The sequence below is a fragment of the Lytechinus variegatus genome, chromosome 13, assembly GCF_018143015.1.
Source record: "Lytechinus variegatus isolate NC3 chromosome 13, Lvar_3.0, whole genome shotgun sequence".
NCBI lineage: Eukaryota > Metazoa > Echinodermata > Echinoidea > Temnopleuroida > Toxopneustidae > Lytechinus > Lytechinus variegatus.
In genome coordinates this window covers 17,046,378-17,060,086 of record NC_054752.1, presented here as the reverse complement: position 1 = coordinate 17,060,086, position 13,709 = coordinate 17,046,378, and the positions used below count along the sequence as shown (strand labels likewise).

The 13,709-nt window shown below is 36.4% G+C and overlaps 1 pseudogene; it reads right to left on the bottom strand.

Moving 5' to 3' along the window:
- Positions 1-5,249: 5,249 nt before the first annotated feature.
- Positions 5,250-13,709, bottom strand: part of LOC121426115 — a 55,104-nt pseudogene continuing 46,644 nt past the window's right edge.

Here is a 13,709-nt window from a genome sequence, read left to right as displayed (position 1 = left end):
AAATTATCCCATACATGGAATGAATGTGTATTTATTATTTTTACACGTGTAGCATTTGCGTGTGGGTTGTGCTTACCAATATAATAGGCCTGTTTTCGACAAGTCTCATTTAAAAACATAATAAAATCTCAAGTTTTACCTCATGAAATTGATTTTTTCATATACATCGAGCTTGCAAAGCGACGCTAGTCTACAAATGTAGACCCACATCTGCAGTGTGTGCACCTCAGCTGATTCAACGACTCTGCATAGCAGACTATGTCTACTGAGGCTGCAGAAGTGGCTCGCTTCGCTCGCCCTTTCAGGCTGGTTTGCGAAGCAAACCAGTAGCAGATCCCACCACACGAACCATTCAGAGTCTGCATAGTAGACTAAAGCGACGCTAATAAATTGACCAAGATTTTCGATCGCCCGTTAAAATCCGTTAGAAAAGGGTCGTTAATGACATACAAATCCGGGTCTCGCGCTAAGCCTAACCATAAGGCAGTATGTGGTTTCGAACCCATTCACCGAATTGGGAGACTGCCACTTAACCCTATCTAGGCCGGGAGGGGGGCCTTCGAGCCCCCCCCCCCCCTCTCAACGAATCACGCGATATTTTCGCCGTGCGAAATTTTTTGACCGCGCCGCTCGCTGAGTTTTTACTTTCAAGTCTTGCGCAACTTTTGAGACCAATTTTGCGTCACCCGGGTATGTGGTTCCGAAATTACGCAACATTATGTAAGTGCATGTCAGACCGAAAATTGCTCAAAAACGTGATTTCGTTTGTGTTTTCAACCAAATTTCATAAATGTATGATTATTTTTAGTTTTGCTGGTCTAAATGTATTCATTTTATGCTTTTTATGATCACAGAAAAGTCCCCAACAAATTTCATTGAAAAAACAATGAAAAACAAAAGGTCAAAAAACAAAGAAATACATAAGAAATTGCAAAAAACAATATAATACATAAGAAAATGATTTGATATCACAATTTTTTTCATGTACTCTTGCTTAGGACACCACAAAGAGTTTCTATACCAAAAATTAGTACATTTGGAGTTTTATTTAGGGAGTTAGAGGAAAAAGTATGATTTCGCATACTAATTACGCATAAATTAGCATAATCACTTAATAGCGATTCGCATGAAATAAATTACTATACAATCTTGTAGATTATGTCCCAGGCAACCCGTGTGCCAATTTTCGGCGCGATCGCGCGGTCGACGGCCGAGATCTTGGGGGGGGGGCCTGGGAGGCCCCCCCCCCCGGCAATAGGAACTCCCAAAATACCCCGGCCTAGATAGGGTTAAACAACTAAGCTATCAGGATTTCTTTATTGAAAGTAGGGCCATTTTTCAATATGTTATTCAAATGATGGGTGAAAAACAACATGTAGGCCTATTTGATAAGTTTTACAGCATATTTTAATGTAGATTTTAGGATGTTTCATGTAAACAAAGCAAATCCAGGCAACATCAGAACGAAATGTCATTGGGGAGGGCGAGACAGGAATTATTTATTTATTTATTTATTTATTTATTCATCTATTTATTTATTCATTCATTTATTTGTTTATTAATTTATTTAATCATTTTATTTTTTTATTTATTCATGTATTGATATATCTTTTTATACGTTTTGTAGTATTTTATGGAGGGGAGGGTACTTTGACCAATTTTTACCAGTCCATGGATAATTTTTCACTCAAACATCCCGTGTATATCAATCTCCAAAAGCTAACTCCTCCTCCCGGAATTCACTCCCGGAATTCCCTGCTTTTCCACAATGACCATTTCCTTTTTAAAGGGGTGGTCCAGGCTGTAGGTATTCATATCTCAATAAATAGAGTCAAATTAAGCAACATGCTGAAAAATTTGATCCAAATCGAGAAAATAATTAACGAAGTTATGGAATTTTAAAGATTTGCATTATTATGGTGGAAAAGTTCTAGACATGGATTGTGAATATTCATTAGGTGGGCTGATGACGTAATATCCCCTCTTGTTTATTTTGTACTTATTACATGAAATTATATTTATTCAAAGTTTTTCTAGCAAGAACTAACACAATTGGATTGACAAGTAATAATATGCATTGGTTATTTATTGCTGAAACCTATTTCGTCATAATGGAGACACATCATTTTACACATGTTTAAAATAATGAAACATTTATGATTTCATGTAATAACCTACAGAAAAGTAAAGTGGGGATGTGACATCATCAGTTCACCTAATGAATAAATTAATGACGATGTGCATATATCACAAAATGTTGATAAACTTTGAAATTCAATTACTTTGTTAATTTGTTATCAGATTTTGATGAAATTTTCAGCATTTTGCTCTGCGAATCTTACTATATTTATTTAGATATAAATATTTTAAGCCCGGACTATCCCTTAGCAATCGATAGGGTGGGCTGTACTATTTCCTATCATCGGATCCCGGGTCATTGACCATCTTCACCAAATGGATATAGTTGGAAGAGGATACGACTGTTCCGGTCAGAGATAATGAATAATCTGACCAGGGGCCGTTTCATAAAGCTGGTCGTATGTTAAGAGCGACTTTAAAGGTCAAGTCCACCTCAGAAAAAATGTTGATTTGAATCAATAGAGAAAAATCAGACAAGCACATTGCTGAAAATTCATCAAAATCGGATGTAAAATAAGAAAGTTATGACATTTCAAAGTTTCGCTTATTTTCAACAAAATAGTTATATGAACGAACCAGTTACATCCAAATTAGATAGTCGATGATGTCAATCACTCACTATTTCTTTTGTTTTTTATTGTTTGAATTATACAATATTTCAATTTTTACGAATTTGACGATTAGGACCTCCTTGCCTGAAGCACAAAATGTTAAAATAATGGAATTCCACGTGTTCAGGGAGGAATGAAACTTCATTTCACATGACAATGATGAGAAAATAAAAATATTTCATATTTCATATAATAAAATACAAAAGAAATAGTGAGTGAGTGATGTCATCAACTCTCTCATTTGGATGTAACTGGCTCGTTCATATAACTATTTTGTTGAAAATAAGCGAAACTTTAAAATGCCATAACTTTCTTATTTTACATCCGATTTTGATGAAATTTTCAGTGTTATGCTTGTTGAATTTTTCTCTTTTTATTCAAATCAAGTTTTTGTTGGGGTGGACTTGTCCTTTAAGAACGGCTAGTGATCCTTTCTTACGTGATAAGCCATCGCCAATGTATTTACCACAAATTCACCACAAGAAAGGATCACCAATCGTCGCTCTTAACTTACGAACAGCTTTATGAAACACCCACCAGGGGCCGTTTCATAAAGCAATTAGTATAGGTTATGGATGACTTTACACACACACTTTCATGTGTTTGATAGGGGGATCCAAATCTTACAGTTTTCAACGTAATTGGGTTTATTTACAGGAGCCCTGACTTTTAATATAATATTGAATTTTTAATTTAAATGCTTGTTGAATAGGAGTGCTCCGGGTTGAAATCGAAATTTTATATCAAATAGCGAAGTTATTGAATTTTTAAGTTTAGCAATATATTTTTAAACAATTATATGCATAGGCGGCGGAAGCGGGGGGGGGGGGTGGGTTCCTGTCCCCCTTCCCTAAATATGCTAAATTTGAGGTGGGGGATGGACCCCCTTAAATTTAGGTGGTTCCCCTTTTTTTGCTTGTCAATTTTTTTTACCTGTCTCCATCCCTAAATTTCAGTTGAACTCCCCATTTTTTTTTGCCGTCGCCAATGGTTATATGCATAGTCATGAATATTCATTATGTGGGCTGATGATGCCACATTCCCTCTTTCACTTTTCTTACGTTATTACATGAAACCATAATTGTTTCATTTTTTCATACATTGCGTGAATGATAATTATGTATCCATTGTAAGAAATAAGATGCAGCAATAAATATTCAATGCACTATATTAGTTGTCAATCCATTTTTTGGATATTGAAGGAAAAATTGAATAAACCTAGTTTAATGTAATAAAATACAAGATTAAGTGGGGATATGACATCATCATTTTGCTCGCTGAATCGAAGAAAAGACCAGAACTGTTTTTACCGGAAGAAATGCAAATCTTTTTAATGACATAGCTTTGTTATACCTTGTCCGATTTTGATCACTTTTTGTTTAATTGTCTGATTTGGTTTGTTTGATTTGTCAGTGTTTTGTTCAATTGTCTGATATGCTCAAATTATATTATTTTCATCCTGGAGTACCCTTTTAAAAGAAAATATCGGATTTCATCCGGCCATATAGAACATTATATTTGAAAATTCGTTTTCAGCACCCAATCACGGAGCAACTTTACTCAAGAATGCTAAAAAAGGGGGTTCCTGGTCAATTGTTAGTTTCTGTTTGCAACATAATAATATTACGATAAGAACACAATAATTTATAAAGAATCACTCATACCCCCCCCCCCTCTCTCTCTTTCTCTTACATTTTTTTTAAACTCATACATCCGATTTTAAGAATAATTATGATCAAAGATCTATACTAAAAATGATAACTGATCAGAATAAGGAAACTCAGGGGTCCTAACTCTCCATGATCAAATGTTTTCGTGTAAAGTATTTGAATAACAAATGCTGACTATTTTCCATTTGCATCACACGTAATTAAACTTTGGAATCAACTTTACAATTATATGAATTTATATATTTAATAGTCTTACTAATTTACTGTATATACACATGGGTTTGGTCTTATCACATTTCACATCTATATACACCATGAATATGTACAACTTTTTGAAATATGATAAGAACTAGAAAAAATGCTAAAATCAAATCAAAATAAGAATAACTAAGCCATCACAAAAATATTTGGAATGACTCGTCACTATGATACATGGAAAGGTAGGCCTACTTTTTTAAATTCATAGACTGCAAAACCGCGCTCTTAATTTGATACCAGTCTGGTGTCAGTGTAAAGATGAAGTGCTATATATTCACTTCTCTTAGGATTTCGTATAATTATAATTGTATTGATTGCGTACTTAGGGTGGTGAATTGCTACACTTACAGTGCTACAAACAGTACGGACGTGATGTGCTATACAATAAAGCACCCAAAGTGCTGAAAACAGCACCCGAAGTGCAGTCATTGTATACGAGCTCTGAAAGGTGTTGGTATAATACTTTATTAACCTGATTAATGTGGATAATTGTTGAAACAGCGCCTGTTTTAGAAAAAAAAATAACATTGATTGGTCTTCTGATAACCCAAGTTTGCGCCATTTTCTCCCATTTTAGGCCACAAGGCAACGTACAGTATATTACACAACAATAATTGTCCAAACATTAAATAAGACGCACAAAAGCAAGCCTCAAGCAGAACACGTTATTGCTTTAATAGAAGAGTACTGCAAAGAGTCAATTCAGCCAAGTAGACATAATGATTCCTATACATCTAAAAAAGAGCCTATCCAAATGAACAGTGACATGCCAATATTGCCAATGTGTTGCAAATGCAGGAATGTTATCATCTATATTTCCACCCTTTTTCAAGAATATTCCATTCTATTCCTTCAGGGCAACAGATCATTTTATGAAATGATATTGCATGACTTCCTTTGTATTCTCTCAATGTCGTTTCTTCTTGGTTTCACAAATCGAATTGCAAGTTATCATGCTAAAAGACAAATGTATACATATGTAAATGATTCGCCATCTAACAACACTGATTCTGGGGATTGCAATCACTGAACCCCCTTCCCAAAATGGGGAAGGAATATCACTTCACTTTTGGAAGTATTTGATTTGCGGAAGAATAAGGGCTCTTTGTTTCAGGTGTTGAATGAAATCTCGTCACGAGATGGTTCTAAAATGTCTTGATTATTTTTGGGGAAAATGAGTGGTTCGATATACCTTTGAGGGTCAGATGTAAAATATCAAATACATTTCCTGTCTATTGGTAGTAATTATAATCCCTTTAATTCATTCCATACTTTACAAATGTTTGTGTTTACTGGTAGATCAATACGAGTGTTTGTGGGGACGTCTTTACAGGTGTGAAACCACCAGAAACCTGACATAAGATGGCCCTCTCCCAATTTTGTATAACTTTGTGAATTTTACGCATTTTCTCCTCATAAGTGCTTATCAATGTGCAATGTAAATTGTATATTCTAATTTTTGTCACAGATCGCTATTACAATCTTAGCTTTATTCATTTTCAGAATGAATATATTTGATATAAGATTAATTTTAAAATGCCGAGATGGACCTAACAAATGTAATTTGTGTGGACACATGAAGGAACATAGCTTGCTACTAGTACTAACATTAACGTTTGTATCAAACTAATATTTTTGAGTTAACCTGTGCATCGAAATCCCCTTGCTGAATAAAAAGGTTGTCAATTCGAACAATTTACATCATAATAGGTCAAACTCATTTATCCATCTCCACAATATCCTTTAAAACATTCATTATCCGTTTTATTAAATTCAATTAATAACGACTAATTATAAACGGAAGCATCGTAATTTAGCAGCATTATGTTAATGGCATAATGCAGTAATCACTTGTTCGAAGATTCGCCATTCGAAAGAGAAACACACCTAACAATATAACAAAAACAAATGAATAAACATAAAAAAGTGAAATACATTGTTTGGCAAGTACAAATCCATATAATAAAAAAATAATGACTTATCAGAAGTCGTAAATATTCGATTTCAGAAATATTGTGTACCATAAAAAAAGGAATGATATCCATTACAAACGAAGTTATCTAAAATGGTATTGGCAACATTATAAAATGCAGTTACTATTTGGTGAATATATTACATGCATGACAAGATTAAATAACGGCAATCCACACTCGCCACGCTCACTCACCGAAGATTGCACGAATAAATATTAAAGCTCCTATATCAATGTTTATGCTTATTACAACAGACAGGTCAAAATTCTCTCAGTCGAAAACTTCCGCCCATTCGCCAAATGCATTAATAAAGGCTCAACAATGATTTAACATCTTCCATGTCTGGTGTAGTATGGGGTCTTGATCAAACATGGAGTTATTTTTCGATTGTTGATCATACGGCCCTTAATTCTGTGGTCTTGGGTGTTCTTGATCGTGGAGGTTTGGCCTCTAATACCTTTTGGCTCATGACCTTTCAAGTTTCTTTTAAATCTGAACTAATTTCTTCAAACTGCATGAACTGCGGGTCGGATTTTCTCTTTCTATCTTCGATAACCCCATCTGATTCATAGTACATTCCAGTCACTTTGGTCTAACTTTTCATCCTTCGGAAATGTTTGAATTTCGTTGTCGTAATCTTCCACTATGGATTTATCCTACAAACAAATGCTAAAAGTCAACTCGAGATAATTGATCAGATTCTGACGATACCGTTTAATGGTTGATACTCAGCGAGCGTATAATTTCTCGACGTGAAATGTGTTTTGAAAATAAGAACGTCAACTGAAAAGTTATACTTCCCAATGTACATCGAATCGGAAGACAGAGTCGCCATCAACCCGAAGCAGAAATGACGGGGTTTTGGCTCAATGGCTAACATGGCTAAAGAGGGGGGCGGGGGGGGGGGGGAGAAACATCAAGGGGCGTTATATGAAAAGACTTGTTGGATGTTTAATTTCATCCGACTGTTACAGTCGAATAACTGTGCTTCTCTACCACGGGCTCTACCGATCAAAATCAAGATTTAGGTCTAACAACGAGTAAGACGACTCAGACCACTAATGGCGATAAAACGCTCTCCAGTTGCGCTCGTCCAAATTCGAATCTATATCCCCGGCCTCTTCGATCGTGCGTATACTTGTAGTACATAGAAATGTGCATTTTTTGTATTAGAAGTTTTTAATACCGTTCAGAAGAGCGCATTTGACTATCTTGTAGAGTCGGGGACTGACCAGACTTTCTTCTAATTCGGGCTTCGAGGAAAGACGGATAGTCTAGCCAGCATACAACCTCTGTCATTCAGTTTACAGGACTAATCGAGAAAATGTTCCTTTCATGGGTGCATCAAAAACCATATTCTAAACGGGTGGAAGAATCCAATGGAAATGTTCGGAAGACATTTAATCTTATTGATTCATTTTTGTTTTTGCATAGAAGTACTTTGGTCATTCAGTATTGTCCACTCCGTCATTGTCGACTCCATTTCGACTTTCGAGCATCTTTCGTTGGTCCGATGTAAGCTTCTTTCTTCTTTTGAAGAATCCAATCTGTCAAACAAAATAAAGACGATAATGTTAATGAAAACATTTTTACTTTCTATCCACTTATATTTTTGTATTTCCAAATATTACATCTCTACCTACACTGACCATATAACCATAATGTCACAATTGTCATCATTATCACCATCGTCGTTATCATCATCATCCTCATCATCATCACCATCATCGGCAGCACCCTCATCATCACCATCATCGTCATCATCATCACCATTATCATCATCATCATCAATTCGTCATCATCATTGTCATCATCGTCACCACATCATCTTCGTCACTACCATCATCACCATCATTGTAATAACCATTGTGGCCACAACTGAATCTCATCGTCATCATCATTATTTCTATATTTGAGTTTCATCGTTTTTTCCTTTTTTCCATTCCTGCGTCTAATCAATGTTCTGAATTATGTACCTTCCCTTTTACTAAATAGTCAACGCAAACATGATTTTGTTTAGTCTACCTCTTCATCCTTCTTTGTTCCTCCACCTGTTTCTAATCGTTTTTCCTCTTCTTTGTTGTCTTCCTTCCTCATCTTTGTTTTCCTCGTTGCCCTTTTCTTTTTATTTCTTCCCCTCCTCTTCAAACATCCTCATACTTCTCCTTTCTTCCTTTCTCACTTCTCCTTCCTCCTATCAGATACCCCTCCCTCAAATCCATTCTCTTCTTCGCCGACCATCCCTGCCAATAATTCTTCATAAGAAAAACAAACACATATATAGGACCCACACAAGCACCCAACGCCTTTCTCGGAAAAAAAAATGACTATCGTTGATTGCTTACCTTCCACAAGATTAATATGAGCAAGATCAGGATGAAACAACCCCCTAATATTGAGGCGAGATATACCCAGAGTGGGACTTTCTGAGGCTCAATCTCTGGTATAATAAATTGAGGTACAATTTTCGTTGAAACCTGAATGATGAGAACATAAAAATGAAGGGAAATGAGGATCTGGACGGAGTTCGATGCATATGCCATAAACATAAGTATGTGACAAGGTGCTTCTATGCCCTTTTAAAAGTCGTGACTACAATTTTTTTCTGAAACTTCTTTTGAAAGCCGTAGAACATTTGCCTCTCTTACTGCCCTCTCTTTTGGCACAGATAAGTTAGATATGCATTATTAACGACCATTCCCTCGGTTTATTTTACGAGAATTAGTTATGACACGGGGCAGAATTATTCCAAATCAAACAGACTTCTCTTGATAGTATTTTCGATCTAATACACACAATCTTCTTGGTATTTATTTTAAGAAACCTTAGACAATGCAGTAAAATATTGAACAATGTAATCAGTTGCGCGGCGAAATTAAATTTTTCGTATCTGTTTATCATATATCTGTAAGCATGGTTAGAGGAAAAATTACAATTTCGCAATGTTGTTCATGATGACAGTCCAGCGATTACAATTGGCAACCTACGGTCATCGATTTTCGATAGATATACCGATAAAGGGCACAGCTAGGACGTCGGTAGAAACAAGTTTGTTTGTTGCGTAAAAACATACTATAGTTTCACACAAAGTCCTTTTAAAAATATGAAACGAGGCAATCGAGGACTTAATTATGCATAAAATATTAATTAATCCTCATTGACTAAAATAGATTAATACCCTCACCTTATTCGATGATATTTCTATAGAATCAGTAAACTGTGTTTCGTACGGCACATCCAACACTCTGGCATTAAGCATCGACAAAGACCGTTAACTCCAGAGAATTCTAGGGGAGAAATAGCAAACAAAACGACAACCATTAGTGATACAGCTTTCTAGTTTTTCATAATGAAACCAGCCCTTAAATGACTCATTTACATCCATGCATAGTTATAACGAGAGATCATAACCATTCGGGGTTACAGTATACAAACTCTGGATCTCACAAAGCAGAAACTTCCTCCTCATCTCCTACGACATGTGTGATATTTTATATATTACCATCACTTCCCTTCACTGCCTCTAATACCACGTTGGAAGAATTGGCATTTTTCATAATTGAATTAGTTGTGCAATATTTGCAACATTAATTTCACTCCTTCTTTCGTAGTATGATCGATTTCATCTTGCCAACTGTTTTCGAAAATATATGTAACCTTGCTCTGTAAAATAAGTAGTCATAATCCATGCCAACTGAATTGGGTGGATTGTAAAAGCAACATACAAACAGATAATTTAACTCCTATCCATCTGTCCATTTAATATATAAAAAAATAACATGCAGGGACGATTGGATTAGGAGCTAGATAATCTCACAGGGACGACTCATATTGTATTAGTTGGCCAATGCAATTATTCTGCTATTCCTATCAATTGTGGTGTACCACATGACAGCCAACCCGTCCTCTTTCTCTTCATCACCCACAGGCAACCATCGAAGCAAATCGTATATCAATCATATTACATATCAATTAATACGTTATGCAATATATGTGAGTTTGGAACCGCGACGGCTAATGCCACACCCCGATCCTAATAAATAATGACAAGGAATACCGATGGATCAAACCATTTGGAGGTAGTACCTGACTGTTTCTGTGTCACATTGTACCTTAATATCCTGGGCCACTCTGAGTGTAACTCTAAGTGGCGTACTAATTTTGTTAACTTGATCATATCCTGCACAACTTTCTAGTAGTTATTTTCAGATATCGTAATGTCTCTATCGCATATTGCAATGTGCATTATTTATGGCAACCGCAGGAAGGAGATCTCAAAATCATATGCTCCCCACCAAACACATAAATGATTTGCACGTAGCCCTCTTACCATTGTTAAGGTATTGGTCCACACCCGCGACCGCAATGTCACTACGATATTGTTCCTTGCCGCGTTGCTGCCTGCGCCAAGCGAATCGACGGCACACGTGATGGCGTAGCAGAATCGAGTTTGTGATCCACTGCATTCGATGTCCTGGACTTCCTGCCTCAGGTGACGTCGGTGGTCGACATCGGAATGTCCGTGGTTCCGACCGGAGGAGCTTCAGTGCCTGTTGCTCGTCGTCGTCTCCGTCTGCTGCTGACGACGTCAGGGGTGACGGTACTATTGTCGTCCGACTTTAGGAAATACATAAAAATGTAATATTCGCAGTCACATATATATTATAATTATCCTAATAACAAAAATAAAAAAGAATGATGATGATGAAAAGAATATATTCAAATAATAGGCACAATTATAATAATAATAATGATGATAATAAAGATTTTATTACTACTACTACTACTACTACTACTACTGCTGCTGCTGCTACAACTAGGCCTACTACTACTCCTGATGCTACTACTACGAATTAAAAACATGTTCGGCACCTAAAATCAATTCACGAAACGGAATACTCACCGCGAGTTCCTCGGGGTTCAGTGGCCCATCTATCGTACATTCGTCCCCTGTGTCCATGGTGGCACTCAGAAGATAAAGAAGATAGTTCTTATTCTGGCGACTGTTGTACCACATTGGCCAAAGGATGGTGATCTCTGTCTGAGCTACTGAACTAGGACCATTGTTGTAGAGCTGGTTTGGTTAAAGAAAACGACAACACATGAATCGCACGTGAAAGTATCGCATCTTGTCCGTCTCCTTTTCACAATAGCTAAATTCTGACAATGTTTTAAAATGTCAATATTCACGGAACTTTTCATTGCCAAGAGAGTAGTTGAGAAGAAAATATAATTGTCGGCATACGTGTATGATATTATCTACACGTCTTTACGCAACCTTGGATTTTTTTAATGTGGGTATGGCTCGCGAAAATCTACAACAAACTCTTTTCCCAGTTACCTGTTGCTACAGATATTGGAACCCAAGCAATGTGGAAGATAACTGACAATTCCCATTATTGTAGTAAATGAAATATCTGAGAACAAATTGGTTTATGGACATGTACCTACCAGATATCGTTTTGCGTCTGGTCACGAAATAAATGAATAAAGTTTCCATGTCGAAAGAGTGTACAGTTTTGTTTTCATATCAATTCGGCTCGATATGCCATCAGGATATCTGATGATAAATAGCAATTAGCAGATACATGGAGGTTTTAAACAGTTACTGTTACTTTGAAATCTTCCACTCTCATTAGGGGAGTTTAGGGGGTTTTCGCAGTGGCGACGGGGGCAGATTCTAGGAAAATCTATTGTCAAGAATCCTTCATGACAAGGCAGTCTTTGTCGAGAATGAGTGAATCACAACAGTAATTTCGACCTGGGGGCCGTTTCATAAAGCTGTTCGTAAGTTAAGAACGACTTTAAGAACGACTGGTGATCCTTTCTTCTGGTAAATGGTATACACCATAGGCAATGGTTTAGCGCGTAAGAAGGGATCACCAGTCCTTCTTAAAGTCGCTCTTAACTTACGAACAGCTTTATGAAACACCCACCTGGACTATTTTGGACTAGACGATATATGTGCATTTTTTCCCTTCAGCTCAGAATATTGGACGATCAGCTTTCCTGGTTCATCAACTCCAACAAAGACCTCTGACGGGCATTTTCAAGAGATTTTCAACGTTGTAGAATCCGTCCCAGTCGCGAGGGCAAAAACTCTCTTTTATCAAATCATGGAGGAATAGGCCTATATTCGAGTCATCTTACCGAAAATACATGGGTGATTTCGGGTCCAACATGCTTCTGCAGTTTGATTGGTCTGGTCAATAGGTACTCTTCTTCATCATATATTATTGTCTCGGGTATTACGTTCCTGTAGATGACAAACCATTAGAGAAGGAAGTGATTATAGCCCACGGAATCGGGAGGGAATGTCATGCACTTACATGCTGTGAATCGTCCCTCATTTCAAGCTTCTTACTTTTATGAGGAAATTGATCACACTTTACGATCTATGTATTTACTCATGCGACCCCCCTTAATGAATAAGTTGACAGTCAACTGAAAGTACACCTTATAGCTGGATCCGATTATTAGTTTTCAATGTTTAAGTCGCTGACAAGGACTATCTAGGATTCTTGAGGTTTTGAAAATCAGTACTGATAGGAAAATTATACCTTAGTGATGGCACATATGATATGTGATCTGCTTGTCCCTTAGTGAGTTATAAACAAAGGCAACTTATCAATTAGACTTAACTGTATAACCAACTCCCAAAATCGGAAACGTACTTGTACCGACTTGGGATTATTCTATTCATTAATATGTGATGGTCCAGGCTGGAGATATTTATATATCAATAAAGAGAGTAAAATTCACAATGCAAAATGCTGAAAATTTTATAAAAATTGGATAACAAATAACGAAGTTATTGAATTTTCAAGATTTACAATATTCCGGTGAAACACTGGCCATGTCTTTATGAATATTCATTACGTGGGCTGATGATGTCATATCCCCCACTTGTTCTTTTGTATTTTATTATGTGAAGTTAGATTTATTCAAAAAAAAATCTACCAAGAACTAAACAATTGGATTGACAACTGAACAAGTGCATTAGTTATTTACTACCGCAACTTATTTCATCATAATGGAGACACGACATAATACATGTA